Below are 18159 nucleotides of genomic sequence, written 5' to 3' on the forward strand. Positions count from 1 at the left end.
CCAAGACAAAGCCTAAAATTCTTATCCTCTGATCCTTTATCAGAAGTTTGCTGACCTCTGTTCTACACCTCTGAGCTGAATTTTCCTGTGTTGTTTATTCCCTAATGGAGTCCTGAGATTCAGGGGCTAAATGGGGTTGCCTTAGCGTATGGACCACCTGATATCCTAGGAACACAGTCATGGTCCCCTAACATGAGTACAGGTTTGTCATCCACTCCTACCAAAATGACTTATGTGGTCAGCATTGCCTCAGGGCAGAAACTCTTTCCGGGTATAAGAAGGTATGAGTCTGATTATTTAACAAAAATATGTATTCTCTCATATGCGCCAGTCCCTGCACCTTGGGACAGTCAGCGCCTGCCCTCATGGCCCCAAGGGGACGGCTTCAGTGGTGTCTGGAGATATAGGCTGAAAGTAACAGACATCCTATTTCTGTTTTCCTTCATCCTCCCATTTTGCAATTCCCATAACCTGTTATTGCAGTTGTAACACCTCTATAGTTTCTAGGTAAACAAATGTGCGTACCCTGATAGGAGTACACCAGTCACAAAAGGTTTATAGACTTGACACAGTGCTCCCATTCATTCGTTTAGCCCAGACAGAAGCCACTTATAATTCATTTTTGAATGAAGTGAGGCATAAGTCCATAATACATTTCTTTTTTCCAAGAGAGATAGTCAGAATTGCATTGCTTTTCCTGGTAATATTCACTATTTTTGCGTCTGGTCCCTGGTGGTTTCACCAAGCAAAGTGGTTGCTTACAGGTCTGCTCTTTCACCTTCCAGAAAAGAACTGGCTTCCTTCCCTGGCGTTGGTGTCAGCAGCTGAAAGCTTAGCAAATGGCTGAAATGCTGCACCCAAGGGATGGGGACCCAATCTCCCCCAGATGTGCCCTGCACCACTCCCTTCTCCCTCCACCCACCCCACTCGGATCCCAGCTCCCACCAGGAGAAAATTCCTAAAGTGATGGGGCTGGGGGAGATACCCTGCAAGTCCCCAGCCTGAGGACTGCCCAAGGGGCACCATTCAGGGTCCCTCCTGGCAGGCAGAGGCAAGAGGCATCTGAAAGGCAAGCCACAGAAGCAAAGGAGGCAGTGATTATGCTAAAGACAATAATGGCCTTGTTATGGGAACCATTAAAGCAACCTCCCAAGGAAGTAATTAACCACCAAAAAAAAAAAAAAAAAGGCTCTGCACAGTGTTTATAAAAAGAAACTCCCAGTTAATTCAGAGTTGCTTATGTCAGGTGAGAGGGGTAGGCAGGGATTCTCTCTCACCTGGCGTAAGCAATTCACAAATGAACTGAGTTCTTTTTTTGGAGGAGATTCCTCAGCACAGAGTATCCTTTTCATGGTTAGTTACTTCCCGAGGAGGTGTGCTCAGCACTATGCAGCTTACTGATAAATATTGAAGTTGTTCTTCATCAACCCTAGACCCAGCCCTGCAGCAGACTAATTTTATCTGTTCTGCTTGTTTGGGGGTGGGGGTGGGAGTTCTGCCCCAGGCTCTGTCCTGCTTTGCCAGTTCTCAGGGAGAGCTTTGTGGGTCTCTAGACATGGCAGTGGGTGGGTCAGAGGGACTCCCAGGCCTGGGGAGCAGCTGCAGTGAGTGCATTTGTTATAAACCTCATGAATGGGGAAGATAATAGAGCACCCTTCCAAAGCAAGCTGGAAGAGCCAAATCATTTTTCCATCTAGGAATGCTCTACATTTTTTTTTAAAACTCTCAAGTTTAAAGTGATAGATCTTTTTTATTTTAAACAGAGATAAATATAGATGCAAATATGGAAATAGATATTTGAAGTCTTCTACAGCCTTTTTCAACCTGAGTTACTCCATGAGAGGCTTCCCTGGTAGCTCAGTCAGTAAAGAATCTGCCTGCAATGCATGAGACCCAGGTTCGATCCCTGGGTTGGGAAGATCCCCTGGAGAAGGGAATGGCTACCCACTCCAGTATTCTTGCCTGGAGAATCAAGATGTTTTAATGCCTACAGATACTAGTAGTTTCCAAAGTTGAGCTTACAGCAAAACCACCTGGAGGGCTTGATTACACATAGTTTGTTAGCCCTATCCCCTTTTCTGATTCCATAGGTCTGGGGAAGGATGCAAGAATTTGAATGTTTAGTAAATTTCCAGAGGGTGCTAACGCAGCTGCTCTCAGAACCACTTACCTAACACATCTGCTATATGGAATGAATTAACTTCTCTCCTATGTACCTAGAATGGTGGTGGTAGCTTAGCCGCTAAGTAGTGTCTGACTCTTGTGACCCCATGGACTGTAGCCCACCAGATTCCTGTGTCCATGGGATTCCCAATGCAAGAAGACTGGAGTGGATAGCAATTTCCATCTCCAGGGCATCTTCCTGACCCAGGGATGGAACCTGGGTCTCCTGCATCACAGGTAGGTTCTTTACTGACTGAGCCACCCAGGGAAGCCCCATGCATCTAGAATGGAGTCAGTCACTTCTGCAAGTCAGTTTCCTCCTAACCATTCTAGATGCATGGGGCTAAGTATCTTCCTCGGAAAACTTGGGAAATTGATCACACAAATATTTTCTGGCTTAAAATATGCCCCTCCAAACAATTTATGGATTCCTACCTTCTTATTCTCATCACTTTCAAAGTCTCCCAACACCTCCAGCTATGTGACCACCAGCTTAACCTCAGGAAGCACTAGCTGATTTTGAAACGACAAACATCACCTGCCATGGCCCCTGAGAAGTAGCAGACACGGTTCAGACAGACGTGCATGGGAGCAGGCTGTCTTTTTAATAGTGAGAGATCTTTGCTTGAACTGCTCACCCCAGTTTGAAAAAGAAGAGACTCAAAGAAATATTTTTGCTTACAGAAGACAAATACGAGCTCATTAGAGTCTGAGAATACACACAACATGTGCGTCAAGTGACAGGCGGATAATATTTAATTATCACCACCAAGAAAGAGGTGTGAGATATAGTTCATCACAGCCAGGGGTAGGAGAAAGGGTGTAGATTTCCTCTCAAAGTGGGAACCTTGAGGTGGAGAGGCGCTGGTAGACCGTCTGCCCTGGAAAGACAGTCCTTACGCCTTCCCTCCACCCATTTATCACCCAAAACTTGGAATCAGGCGCCCTGGCCCTCTGTGTGTGGAAAGGCTGGCTTCCATTGTCGTCTGAAGTGCTCATGAAATCCTATCAGATGCCGTCCCCAGTCTGCAGGCAGAGGCTCAGAGGTGGAGAGGTAGGAGACAGCCCTTCTGAAGGCTTCCCTTCCACACTGGGGGATTGTCCTTGTCTCCCTCTGTCCTGCTTCAACACAGATCTGAAAGTTACATGCTGGGAACTTCCCTGGTGGTCCAGTGGTTAAGAATCCAAGCTTTCACCACAGGGGGCATAGGTTCTGGAACTAAGTTCCCTAGTGGGAGAACTAAGATCCTGTATGCCACACAGTGCAGCCAAAAAAAGAGAAATCAACAAGTGTCTTTAAAAAGGTAAAAGAAAGATGCTTTGCATGCATCCCCTGTCACTTCCCTGATTTAACTGGACTCGGGAGTCAGTCACTGTAACCCACTTCTGCAAGTCAGTTTCCTCCTCAAAGTTTCAGTTTTGTTGACTGTAAAATAGGCCCAGTTATGCCACCTCCGTGAGGAGGTATGATGTTTCAGGGAGAAAATGTGTGTGATACGTTTTACAAGGCGCCCAGCTCATAGGATGCCCTCTTGTGTTGGATGTTGCTGGCTTTCACATTATTAGTATTGATGGTGTTGTCATTGTCCAGAATGGATGCTGAGTCCACAGAGATGGAGCCGAACCTGTAATTTCCCCACAGTACATAACCAGTGAGATTCTAACCAGCGTTCATCAGACCTCAGTGTTGTCTGACAACACTGGAGAGCTTGTTAAATATATAGATTTGTTGGTCCCAACCTTTGAGACTCTGATTTATTAAGTCAGATGTGGGATTAGGAATCTGCATTTTTACCAAGGATTCTGATGCAAGTGGTCTGTCAACCACATTTTGAGGAAAAAAATTTTTCAAATAATAGTTTCCCCTGCCTGGGCTGACACAGCTCAATATTGTGATACCTGTTTCCAAGACCTCTACCCCTAGAATTCCCAGAACCCAAGAGGAGTGAACTGAAGAAAGGGGAATTAAATTCAGGAAGAAGGAAGGAATTGGAAAAATATGAACACAATTTCCTGTTGTGTTTCTGAATAAATAACTTTAGTGTGTTTTAGAAGTGCTCTCCATTCCTGGTTGGAGAGGTGGCCAATATTGGTCTCAAAATTTAAGTAGCCTTTAACTCTCTGTCATTAGCGTGTGAATCCATCCATCCATCCTTCCGTTTGTCATTCATTCATGGTTTAACAAACTTTTGTTGAGGGCTGACTAAATATTAGACTTTGGAAATAGGCTTCTGGAAATATGAAGATAAACGACACAGAGTGTCCACAAAGAGTTCACTGCATCCATCTGAAGCTCAGAACCCATCTGAAAGGATGTATAAACGTGGTGGTATTAGTACTGCCATCCAGCGTGTGAAGGCAGACGGGGTGGGAAGCCTTTCACCGGGGGCTTAGGGGAGACACTGTCAGAGCGTGGGCGTCGGTCAGCTCTGTGGAAAGAAAGCCCGTCACAGTATCAAGCCTAGGGTCTCCAGCCTGCCTCCTATCTCCCTCAGATCCTCAGATCTGTGTGGTCAGGAACCCCTGGTAGGAGCTCTTCCATCCACCAGCAGCGTTGACCTTTCTGTCTGTAAGTTAAGGTCTTCAGTCAGGCTGCTCTTCAGAACAGTGTTCCCCAGCCTACCTCCATCTGTGAGGCTCAGTTCCTTGTTTTGCCTAGGGTTAAGAGATGTGGATGCTGGCCTGAGCTCAGGGCACTCCAGCCAGGCCTAAATGAGGAGAAAAAACACTGGAGTCTGTCCAGAAGCACTTGGAACGGACAAAACCCACCCCTCACCCACTGCCTCCTCCACATCCCATAACCATCCAAATTGGTTTGACATGATTCAAGGATTCTGTTGCGGCATTTATCTCAATTGTTAATTAATAACTCACCTTGTCTGTACGTTTAGCAGAGCCAAGCTCGAGACCTCAGGGACTCCGGAAGAATCCAAATAGTCCGGTTTCTCCATCCAATGAGGGAGCAAGCTTGGTGAACCCATTGTAAATGCCTTGATTAATGTGTGTAAATCACGCTGATGGATGGATTGGGTGGGGGACAGCATAAAAATGCAATGTTGCTCTATTAATTGGGTTGGATGAGGATTCCCTCTGCAGTCCAAAGACCTTGTGGCAAATGTGGCTGGAGCCATAACCAATTAGCTCCCAGAGAGCAAAGCAATATATCTAACGCTTAGAAGGCTAAGACTTGGCCTCGAGGCCACTGCCAGCTGGCCAGGCACTGGGGCTCTTGTCTTTGGGAGGGAAGCAGAGCTAGCCCCAACTGAACTCCTAGCAAACCACATGGGCCTTCCAGCTGTAAAAAGGTCTTTGATTTCCTGGGCGCATTTGACTAGAGAAGCTCCTTCTATTGAGGATACTGAGAGTTTAGGGGTTTGGCTTCTTTTTATTCTATTGAGGTTCAAAAAAGAGATAGAATCCACTTTCCATTGCATATAAAAGCTATAATCAGTAAGATTTCAAAAGCACTGTGCTGGGCTTTGGAGGCACCTGGATCATGGGAACAGGCAACCCACGAGGCTTCCCTGCTGCTGTTCTTGCAGCTGATCTCTGTGCCCCGACAGAGAAGCAGAGAGGGTGTTTCACATTGTAAGTCAGATGATGCCATGCCCTCCAAAGGCTTCTCCCATAGTTAGCATCAAAATCAAATGTTTCACCTTGGGGAACTTCCCTGGTGGTCCAGTGGCTAAGACTCTGCACTCCCAATGCAGGGGACCCAGGTTCAATCCCTGGTCATGGAACTAGATCGTGCATTCGGCAACTAAGAGTTCTGCCTGTTTCACCTTGGCCTGGAGGGCTTGCTGTGATGGGTCCCAACCTTCTCTCTCACTGTTCCCGATAACCTCCATAGCAGACCTGGCTCCATCCTCTCTGGCCAGCCTTCTGAGCCTTGTGTGGGCTAAGTTTCATCCCCCAGCCCTTGCTGGTCCAAGGCCATCGATACTCTGACCTGGGCATTTTGCATGACAGACTTAACCAGCCAAGAATACTGGAGTGGGTTTGCCATTTCCTCCTCCAGGGGATCTTCCCAACCCAGGATCAAGCCTGCATCTCTTGCGTCTCGTGCATTGGCAGGTGGATTCTTTACCGCTGAGCCACTTGGGAAGCATCTTATTCTTAGGTCTCAGCTCAAAGGCCACAGAAAGGCCTATCATAGAAGGTTCACCTTTGTCTTTCTCCCATCACTGTCTGGTGTTTCCTTCACAGCGAATGTTACACCCCAGTTTACCCCTTCTTTCTTCTACATTATTTATGTCTTCACACCAGAGATGCAAGGTCTGTGAGTCTCTCTCTTCATAGTTTTCCCATTTCCCAGATGAGGATCCCTCAGAAGGGCATATTCAAAACAGGCTTTTCAGCTGACCACTGTGACAATCGCTTTTCTTCCTTAAAGCCAGCATCTCATTTCTTCTAAACCAGCAACAAAATTTGGAAGCTGTTTCTGAAGAAAGTTCAAACAAGTACAGAATGTGTGCTGTTACAAAAAAAGGTCTTGTGGGGGACATCGCCTCCTAGGTAAAACTTTCCATTGAAAATCTTTTCATAGTAAATGTATTTGACCATGGAATTTGTTGAAGAAAATAAAAAGGTGTTGAAAGTTCATGAGTTTACCTAACACAGCACCTTCAGTCTTTTCTAATCAAATCTTTAGAGGCTTAAATGGTTATTAAGTGTCTCTTAAGGAATTATATATTTTCCCCTGATTAGATGACAAATCAAATATTCATCATAAAATTATGATTAAAATGCATAATCTGCAAAAAATGTTGATAATTCAAATCACTGAGGACTTACTTGGGGAAATTAAAGGATCAAAACAAAGGTGTAACTGGTGGCAGAGCGGTAACATTTGTATCATTCTGTTGGCTGCCTGCTTTTTGCCTTGACCAGAGAAACTGCCTAGATGACTGAGATGCCCCCCTGGTTTCTGTGACCAGCATTTAAATTTCAAATTCAGGGTTCAAGGGCGCAGGTGCGATGATTAGCTCTGTTGCTCCCACAACCCTGCCCTCAGTCCAGGCCAGTGGGTCCCTACCAGGGACCACAGTTCTCCAGGGCACCTTGGGCACGTCTGACATTGTATGAGTCACAGCAAGGAGGAACAGAGGAGTCACTGATGGCATTTTGTGGGTAGAGGCCAGGGATGCTACTAAACATCCCGCATGCACAGGATGACTCACAACCAAGAATTTTCCAGCCCCAGATGTCAGTAATGCCAGGGTTAACAGATCTGATGCAGACACTAACATCTCCCAGGAGCGTATCTGAGGGGCTAGACGGTACCGGCAAATGGAGTGTCCTTTGTTTCAAGGTCAAAGGCCTGGTGCATGGAGCCCTTATTCGCAGAGGGCAGGTCGGTGCTCAGATGTTACCAGACTGCCCAAATAAAACATGGTGTTGGCCCAGGAGAGCCCTAGGAGCCTCTTATTATCATCCTTTACATAGGTGATAAAGAAGGGCCAGAGAAGGACGGTGGACCCAGGTCCTCCAGCTAAAATGTAGCTAGATCAGGATTCAGGACACATGGTCAAGGGCCCCTTACAGCTCCTGAGTTTTGTATGCTGGATCAGAGCAGAGCAGATCTGCTTAACGCCCTCAGCCCCTCAGCAGCACGAATTTTGCAGCATTCTGAGAAATCGCCTCGGCATTAGCTCTTCTCCCCCCAGTTTTGGATCTGGAGTGCATTTTTTGCCACAAAGTGCTTCTGCGCTGAAGTGCCAGGGGCGAGCAGGGGAAAGTAGAGCAGTTGGACTTTAAATAGCGAGGCGTTCTCCGCAGCGAGGAGAGAACAGCTGCCCAAGGCCTGTGCTCTTTTCTCTGACTTTCCATCTTCTCAGCCAAGAGCTCTGGGGGATTGGCAAGGGGCCAGAATTATGCGGCCAAATGTGAATCGAAAGAAAACTGCAAGGTGTCCCCCAAGCTCAGAGCCCAGTGTTTCTGCCTGTCTCCACACGCAGCAAAACCCAAGCCTCTTCCAGGGAATTCCCTCCCTTTTCAATCCTCAAGGTATACCGGCATCGATCTGCCCCCAGCCAGGACTCCCAGCACTACCCAGGGGTAGGGCCTCACACCGAGGGACCCCATGTCTCTCATTTATGAGATCACGGAGCCCAGGATTGTCAGGTACAGGGAAGCTGCAATATACAGTTGCCAGCGGCTACCAAGTCCAGAGAAGAAAGGAACTCCATGAAGGCGACAGCAGGGAAGGACAGACCGGAGCCAAAAGACTGGTTTCCTGGCTTTATTTTGTTGTTGTTGTTGAATTTATTTATTTTTTAATTGGAGGATAATTACTTTACAAAATTGCATTGATTTCTGTCACACATCAGTATGAATCAACCATAGCTATACACATGTCCCCTTCCGCTTGAACCTCCCTCCCAGTCCCCACCCCGTCCCACACCTCTGGGTTGCCACACAGCACCAGGTTTGAGCTCCCTGCAACATATGGCGAATTCCCATTGGCTATCTGTTTTGCATATGGTAATATACATATTTAAATGCCACTCTTTCCATTCGTCCCACCCTCTCCTTTCCCCACTGTGTCCACAAGTCTGTTCTCTATGTCTGCGTCTCCACTGCTGCCTTGCAAATAGGTTCATTAGTAATATCTTTCTAGATTCCATATATATGTGTAAATATGCAATATTTGTTTTTTTCTTTCTGACTTACTTCACTCTGTATAATAGGCTCTAGGTTCATCCACCTCATTAGAACTGATTCAGAGGCATTCCTTTTTCTGAGTAATATTCCATTGTGTATATGTGCCACAACTTCCTTATTCGTTAATCTAACAATGGACATCTAGGTTGCTTCCATGTCCTAGCTTTAGTAAATGGTGCTGTGATGAATGCTGGGGGACATGTGTCTTTTTCAGTTATTTCCTGGCTTTAAATCCAGTACATGCTTCCCCGAAAGGACCCAGTCACCCTCCAGATAATGGGTGCCTGGCATTGTTCATTTGAGCCAAGGTCTGTCTGAGACTGAGGACCTAGACGCACTTGAGAGTGAGCACCATCTTTTTTTCTGGCTTCACTGGGTCTTTGTGGTGGAGTGCAAGCTCTTCATTGCTACACTCCGGGGCTTCTCTCCAGTTGTGGCCCACAGGCTTCTCTTGTTGTGGCCAACAGGGTCTAGAGCGCATGGGTTTAGAAATTGAGGCAAATGGGCTTAGTTGCCCTGGGTCATGTAGGATCTTAATTCTTGTGGCCAGGGACTAAACTTGCATTCCCTGCATTGGAAGGTAGACGCTCAACCACTGGACCACCAGGTAAGTCCCAGGAGTGCCTTCTTTAATGTTGCACCCCAAGTGGGACTCAACACACCCCAGTACCTGCCCTGTGCAGACCTCTTGTCATTGATGGTGATGATGCCAAACACCTCCCCCCAAACCAGCCACTCTGGGACAGAATCCCCCAAATCATTTGTTCATTTAACACATGTACACCAAGCCTATACTCTGTGGGGGTACATGAGACACAGAGTCCCACAAAGAACCCACAGTCTGATGATGGGTGAGGAATACGTGAAACCAGTCAAAGCCGTGTCCTAAGTGTCCATGATAGACCTCAGGCCACAAGACAGTGGCAGCCCAGAAGAGAGACATCAAAGCCAGTAAAGTTGGAATTTTAAAGCTAGAGAGGAATCAGATAAGAAAAGAGGGAAGGGCGTGGTGGGTGAGGAAAATGACAAGAGGACAGCAGAGCACATTTGGGGGCGTCTGAGACGACTGAGAGTGTGGAGCGTGGAGGAGGGGGAAACTGGGGAAGCTGGTAGGGATAGACCAGCTCTTGTGTAGCAGGTCTTGTGTGCCAGATGGAGCATTTTATCCCAAGTATTGGCTTTACCTTCCTCCACTGAGCATCTTGGTCCCCCAAATTGCAGCCACCCCTTTCCTTCAGACAGGAAGCCAACAGATCTGTTTGAATTATTCCTGAATATATACTCACAACAGAGAAGTGTCTGTCTTTATGATGCCTCATTGCTTGTGGTAGGAAGAGGCAGCCTGGCAGGATGATAAAGAGGTTCTGGGGTCAGGAAGGTTTTGTTTATCTCCTGCCTCCTGCTCTGGTTCATGATATGAATGTAAGTAGGCCCCTTCTCTTTCTCTGAGCCTCAGTTTTGTCCTCCGTAAAGTAGGGCTAATGATGGGTCCTACCTTACAGGATACTGTGATGCTTAGATGAGCTCATCCGTGCAAAATGCTTAGCACAGTGATTTCCACCGGTCAGTGGGCATCAGAGTCTCCAGAAGGGAGTAAGGCATAGGTTAGGCTGGGCCTCACTCCCAGAGTTTCTCATCTGATAGGTCTGGTAGGGGGTCCCGATGCTCATTTCTAGTGAGTGCCCAGAAGATGCTGACACTTTGAGAACCACTGACTTGGCACATTATGTCCCCTTGTGAGGAGAGCTCAAGTGCCTGCAGGGGATGATGTCTGCAGGCCTGGGGGCCCTGGGCTGCCCGATGGGGAAACCAGCTAAGGCGCTCTGGCCTTGAGGCCGCGGGAACATCCCCAAGCTCACATCCCTGGGGCAGGTCTACTGGAGAGGTCATTCCCTGGTTCTCTCACCTGCCACCTTCGTCTCTGCACAGTGTCTCACAGAGCCATGAATGCACCTTTTTCTGGGCCCTCCAATCTCTATTCCTAATTATTAAGGCCCTGGTTTCTTAATGTCTTCCCACCTCCACCCACATCCTGCCACCAACTCTGCTAGGCTGACTACTGTTCCTGCAGCTGCCAGGCTGTCCCACACAGGGCCCTCAGAAGAATCCCCTTTAAAGGTCAGGTCATATCACAGCGCTTCTCAGACCTTCCCAGGGCGTCTCCTCTCCCACAGAATGGCATCCAGGTGCAACACTGGCCATTCGTTTGCAAAAGCGAGTCCCTGCTTCCATCTGATCTCCTTTCTTCCTTACCCTCTCCTTCCACTGGCCCAGTGTCCACCTTCTTGTTCTCCCCATAGCTCACAAAATACACCCCATTCCTGGCCTTTTGTACCTGCTATTCTCTCTGCCTCAAATGATTTTCCTCCAGATGTTTCTGCAATTTGTTTCCTCATTTCACTTAGGTTTCTACCCAATCATCATTTCAGAGATGCCATCCCTGGCTCTCCTCCATCCCTCTTCAACCCTTGGCCCCCCTTTACTTTTCTTCAAAACACCATCACGCTCACAAAATCTATTATAATTTGTTTGTCCACTGTTTCCCCTCTCAAGTCTAGGCCCACAACTCCAGGTTCCTGTCTATCTTGGTCAATTCATTATTACGTGACTTGAAGAATGAAAGCTTGAATATGAAGTATCTAAGATAAGAAGCAGTTGTCATTTATTCAAGAGATTATTAGTAGGATGAATAAATTTCATTTGAGGATTAAAGAAACACACACAGACAATGACACCCAAGTCACTATGTATCATTGACACCACCATATTCATGCAAAGAAAATCCAAGTGTAAGCTACACTGTTTCTTTCACAAAGATGTGAACACGTGGTTCTGCCACTCTTTACCTCTGTAGCCAACTTTTCTCATCCTGTGTGTTGACTTCCTGTGGGCTGACTCCATAACCCTCCTGCAATGAAAGGCAGAGGCAGCCAGGAATCAGTCCTGAGTGGGTCCCGACCTCCCACTGTATGGGTCACTTGACCAAACGTGGAGTAACAAGGAAACCAGAGTGAACAGATGGTTACTATCCATTGAGTGCTTTTGCATGGAGCTTATTTAGTCTTTCACAACAACCCTATTATGCTGATACGATTATTTTCAGCTTACCAATGAGGATGCTGGGGCTCAGAGAGGTAAAGTAACTAATCCAAAGCCACACAGCCAATGCATTACAAATCTCCAGATTCTTGGATCATAATTGGCAGTACTGTGCCAGTTCTTCATGCCTACACCATAGAGTGGGTGTGAGGATTAAATCGAGCACATCTCTAGGGAGCATTCAGCACAGGGCCTAGGGCGGAGTAATGGCCAGGTTTAGGAATTCGCACTTTTGATTGCCCTCATCTAGCAGGAAGCTTTTGATAGCCAAATTTGGTCCCTTCTCCCCGTGGCCGGGCTGGGGGTATTTCTTTATTCTTTGCCTGCTAATTCTCTCAGCTTTGGGGCCAGCCCCGTCCCCCAGGAGACAGGGCCTCTCCTCAGGCGGAAAGGGACTGTTCCGGCTTGTTGCTCAGAGGTGTCGGTGGTGACAGCCCTCTCCTTTTCTGAGGGCCCCAGCTAGTCACTGTCTGGCCCCCCACCGGGCTGCCACCCCCTGCCAGGCCCGGACTCCCTGGCCATCGGCTCTCTTCTGTCTGACCTGTCAGTGGGCTCTTTGAAATGGTAGTTGACGAGGGCAGCAGGCATGGTGAGGGGTAGACGGAGCTGGGAGGGGCCACAAGCCGCGGGGCCAGGCCAGCATGTGGGGAAGTCAGTGCCTGAGATCAGAAGCCCCTGCTCTCTGTTGCCGCCGGTTTTTGTAGCAGGAAAGAGGGAAGACAGCTGCAGGCAGGGGAGAAAGCCCCCGGGTATAGAAACGTGGCCCTGGGCTAACACGGGGGAGACTGTGCCAGCAAGGCCTGTCAGGGATGTCCGAGGTAAAACTTTCTGATCAAGTGAGATCACTGTTTCTGGAGGCTCTGTGTGGGCTGAGGAGAGGCAGAATGAGAGGGGAAGATGGAAGAGAGAGAAAGACGGAAAGAAACAGCAGCTGGAAAGTGAAGGTGTTCTCCGAAGGCTTGGCATTTCCTCCCCCAAGTCCTGCAGCATTCACAGGACCCCTTGAAATAGCGGTGGTCCCTCGCAGCCTCCTATGAAGAATGGAGGATAGAAACCCAGAGGATAGACCGCCTAGGGGCGAATTGCTCCTCCATCACATACTTCTTGTGTGACTGTGGGCAAGACCCTTAACCTCTCTGAGCCTCCATTTCTTCACCTGTAAGGTGGAGCTCACAGAAGATGAAAAGTGAAAGTATTAGTCACTCAGTCGTGTCTGACGCTTTGTGACCCCATGGAGTGTAGCCTGTCAGGCTCCTCCGTCCATGGGATTCTCCAGGCAAGAATACTGGAGTGGGTTGCCGTGCCATCCTCCAGGAGATCTTCCTGACCCAGGGATCAAACCCACGTCTCCCACACGGCAGGCAGATTCTTTACCGTATGAGCCACACAGAATCCGCCTCAAAGGCTTCTTGTGGGCATTACTGGCTGGTGGCTGGATCAGGATGCTTGGCACAGGCTGAGAAAGCACAGAGAAACTTAAGATGCTGGTGGGGGGGACAGCCCTGTGGTGGTCTACCCGAGGCAGAAGTATAAGCTGGGTAAAGTGAGGAGCTGGGGTGGAGGGCACCTAAAACATTCTGCATCCTGGTTTTTCAAAACATGAGTCCCCTATGGCTTTAAATTGTCCCTCTTCTGTTTAATGTGGTCCTGCCTTAAATAAAAGAGCTTGGCGTGGGCAGTAAGCATGGCAACATGGCAGATAAGATGCTCCTATGTGTTGGCCATTCAGGATGTTTAACAGTAGCAGACCTGTCATGGCAGCCTCATGCAGGATTTGATTTTGGAGTGCAACAAAGTGGGTTCAAAACCCAGCCCTAGATGGTGCAGCCGCCGCCATGCCATCGTCGCCTCTGCAGGTGGCGGTGGTGTGCTCAAGCAGCCAGAACCGGAGCACCGAGGCGCACAGCATTCTCAGGAGGCAGAACTAAGACCAGAAGGATTGGTTGAAAGAAAGTCGATTTCTGTGTTGATCTGCACATTGAGACGAAACTGGGTAGATCAAGCGTGGTATCAGCTCCAGCAGCTAAAACATTTTCCCTGCCTTAAGGATCATCTCTAACCTTCTGTAGCAAACAAGGATTCAGCATCCGGTCCTTCAGCACAGAAACTCAGGTGAAGCTTCCAGGACCAGCACCCGACAAGCCAAATGTTTATGATTTCAAAACCACTTATGACCAGATGTACAACGATCTCCTTAGGAAAGGCAAAGAGCCTCCTTCCAGTGGTTGCCCTTTAACCCCGAGTGCCTGTCTCTGACAGGTGTCACCTGTGGGTACCACTCAGGGGCACTTGTGAAGCAGGGGGCGCGGCAGCCTGTGCGAGGTGTGTGAGGTCACTGGGTTTCTGTTCTTGTGCTCATGGGACAGTCCAAGGGCCGGAGACCACGTGGACACAGTCGGGGAAAGTTCTGGTGCAATGTTAGAGCAGCTTTGATGAGGAAGGTGAGACCCCAAACCCTGCAGTGCCTTTGCACACTGCAGGTAGGTAGGTGTGTGTGGGGGTGCGCCCTCATTCACAGGGGTACTTCCCACTCCGGTGGTGTTCTGGAGGGTCAGACCACAGGAGGGCCACGTTGGCTGCAGGGGAAGCTTGTTAGAAGCAGGTAATTTGGGAAGATTTCATTTCAGGAAGACACAAAGAGACCGGGTCTGCTCCCTGAGACTCACCAGGTTCTTGTGCACATGACCTCGGGCTGCAGATGGTAAGACCATCCTTGCTGGCTGGGTTTTGACCAGGACCTTCAGGGTCATGCTGGATGCTTCATATTCCTGGGCCTCCTCGTGTTACCTTAGGTGATGGTGATTCTTGGGGTGGAGCCCAGACATGTTCAAAGAGAAGGAGTGTAGACACCATGTGGAAAACTGTCTTCATGCCGGCACTCTTGCAGTTTTGAATAAACTACAAATGTTCTCTATAAAAAAAAAAAAAGAAAGAACAGCCCCACCAGAAAAAAGCTGCATGGTCTTAGGTGAGGTGTTTAATCTCTCTCTCAATCTGCAATTCTTCATTTGTAAACAGCAGTGTTGACGATGCCTGGAGTTCTGATGGTAATTTAATGAGAGGATGCATGTAAAGCACTTAGCCCGGTGCCTGGCACTTAGTAAGCTCTTCATAAGAGCAGCTATTAGCTCTCATTAGATGATCCGTGGCCGTGCTGACCCCCAGGGATGCTGTCACCTAGCACAGGATCCCTGTGCTGAAATGCACTGGCTTTGGGAGGCTCCAGGAGCACAAGGACAGAGGCTCTGAGCCAATGTGCTCGTTTTGATGGTGTAGTTTGCATTAGGCCTGACCACCCCAAGCCTGTGTTTTATAAGATGGTCAGTAAAGCATGGAGCTATCACTTGTGACTGGGGAGTAGATGAAGGTTTGGCTGGTCCTTCCTAGGGGAGAATCCCCAAACCTAGAGCCCTGTGTTCTCCTGAAGTGCTTCCCAACTAGTAAGACACTAGACTGTTGGCATGGAGATGCTCCAAGCCAAAAAAGTGCCCATGGTCAGGAAATACTGCACACTCCACTGCAACAGTAAAGATTCCTAATGCATAGTCGCTCAACAAAGGCTCTGAGAAATCCTGCTGTGATGAAACCACTTTACCTTTGTTTAACCAGCACCCTCCAGACTGTCTTGACTTCAGACCCTCCTGTCCCACCTCACTCTCTATTTTAGGGAACCCCTGTTACTCTCCCCCAGGAGGCACAAGTTGCCTGAGGGTGAGTTGTGCGGCTGTGGATATCTGAAAGGTGTTTTCAGCCATTCAGAGCAGGGGGGTCTCAAGCTCTAGTGAGCAAAGGAATCATGCAGGGCATTTTCTTTAAAATGCAGATTCCCAGTTTCCACTCTCAGGAATTCAGTAGGTGTGGGTGAGATAATGATCAGTGTTTCAACATCACTGAGCTGATTCTAGGACAGGAAATCAGGGAGCAGAACCTGACCATCAGCACTTTGGTGCCTGATTTATAGAAGTACGTGCTCAGAACACCAGCGTCAGCATCACCTGGGAGCTTATAAGAAATGCAAGCTCTCAAGTCCCAAACTCTAAAACTACAGAATTAGAATCTACATTTTAACAAGTTCCCCCAAGTGATTCTGATGCTGGTTAAAATCTGAGAAGCTTTGGTTTTAAAGGGTTTGGTTGATAGTGTTTGTTTTTGTTTTTTGTCCACTTGTTTTATTTTTGATGAAGAATCATTCCCCCCACGCCCCCCCCCTAAAAAAAAGAAAATTAGACACACATTTCAAGTTCATTGCCATAAGATTTCTACCATCCCTCACCTCCCATCCCCATGCATATGGAGTCAACCAGATGCCCCAGTAGCTTCAGGGTAAACCAGAATCCTATCAAAAAGAGGTTTTACCTGGATTATATCACTGCCTTCAGTAGCAGTGCCTGGGTTTTCCTAGGCAGTCATTGCTTTCCTTCCCACATCCATCCCGAAGACCAGGAAAGCCAGCAAAGGAGCTCTTAGTGGGGGCCTCCACTCTGCCAGATTGGACATGACGGATCTCCCACTGCTAAGTTATAAGAAAAGCTGGAAGGTGCTTTGGGGGAAAGGATCCCAGGCCTTGGAATTCAGAGACCGACAAAAAGAGTTGACAGGAAGCAAGAGGAACACTTCCAACAGGCCTTCCAGAAGGAATGCAAATACAATTTTACTTCTTGCAATGTTTGAGAATGGCGGTTGCCCCATGGGGGGAGAGGCGAGATGCCTGCCGAACGATGGTCCATCAGGCAGCCAGGGTATTAATGGCAGGTGAAACCTTCCAAATGAGCACCCTGTCAGCCAATCTATTGCTTTAAAAGGTTGGCAGTGCGGGAGACCTAACAGAGGCAATGAAGAACTAATCTCATATTGCCAGGTTAAATCAAGTCAGCCTTGCCTGTGCCTTTCACTTCTTAGTTACATCAAGCTGGAATACTTTCAATTATCCCTCACTTCCAACTTGTCAGCAGGCATTGGGTAAAATGCAAATAGAACAGTGCCCTTCCCTGGTGGAGAACAGGAAATATCATTAAAAACAGCCTCCACCGTTTATTGAGCTCTTCCTCTGTGTTTAGTGCAGGGCCTTCATCTTCTCATTTCACATGGACCATCTTAGAGCATCTCCCTGATCCTTGGTGACATAGGTGCTATTAAGTCCACTCTGTGGCTGGGAACACCAGAGTCACAGGAGGTCACCTGCCGTAGCTAATGAATGAATGATAGAACAGGTTTTAAAACCAGACCATTCTGACTCTAAAGCCTGTATTATTATGTTATTTGTTTAACTAGGATAGGAGCCCAGTGCTTCTCTGGACAGTGGTTCCCTGAGCTTTGGAGTACCTGCCTTAAAATTTTGTAAGTGCTGTCCCAGTGGCAGAGACTGGCCAGGATCAGCAATGCAGGGCCCTCACCTGGACTAGGACCCTCAGGGGCCCTGGGTCCTATTTCTCCCTTTCACGTGCTCTTTGACCCTCTCCCCCTCCTCACCTTCACCCCCACGCATGTACAGTTGACCAGATACCCTAAGATGTTTGGAGATTTGCATTTCTGAGTTATCTCAAGGTCCAACACCCAGCCTTAATACCAGAGAGCAGAGTGGTGAGTCAGTTGCTCCTGCTGGCTGAAGGAGTGTTTCTTCTGCAAGTTTATGTAAGATCAGGCTGCCAGAATAGTTCTGATATGCTGATCTGGGTAACTCAGATTGTTTACCCAGTTATAGGCCTGGCAGGAAAATATTAGCCAGGGACTCCATACACTTTCAGCATGGTCCTGTAAGAGCTCACCTTAAAACAAAATAACTCCCAAGGCAAGTCAAATCCTATGGCTGCTGTATTTCTTTTTTCCCTCAAGAACCCCTTTATGTGTCTGGCTAGAATTCAGGAGCCTTTGGCCTCTGCCAGCCTGCAGTGGAGGCTGCTTTCCAGCACCCCCCTTGCTCCCTCTTCGTGTCCATCACGAAAAGCACACAGTGCAGGTCTCCTTCTTGCCCAACTTGTCACCTCCTTCCTTCTCACCACTGCTTCATTCATTCCCCCCTCCTCTCCATTATTCGGGTGATCTCAAAAACTGCCCTAGGATTTATTGGATTCACTACGTGGATTCCCTGTATTTTGGGGGGGGGGAAATTAGAACGTGACAAGTACCGCACTCTTTATGGGAAATAGTCCTATATGATGCCACAAAGACTCGAAGGAAAGAAGTAGAAATGATTTGGAAGCACGTAGTAGGTTACTTGGATAGGAAATGGCTACC

General features: G+C 48.0%; 1 protein-coding gene and 1 non-coding gene across 4 annotated transcripts in view; both read left to right on the forward strand.

The window, feature by feature from the left end:
• The window catches only part of TENM2 (teneurin transmembrane protein 2), a 1355200-nt gene that overhangs the window by 1235432 nt on the left and 101609 nt on the right, over window positions 1-18159 (forward strand). The gene's annotated exons all lie outside the window — the stretch shown is intronic.
• On the forward strand, window positions 5831-5903 carry TRNAG-CCC. The gene has a single exon. It is a non-coding gene; the product is annotated as a tRNA-Gly (tRNA).

Source organism: Cervus elaphus, chromosome 9, assembly GCF_910594005.1.
Source record: "Cervus elaphus chromosome 9, mCerEla1.1, whole genome shotgun sequence".
Taxonomy (NCBI): domain Eukaryota; kingdom Metazoa; phylum Chordata; class Mammalia; order Artiodactyla; family Cervidae; genus Cervus; species Cervus elaphus.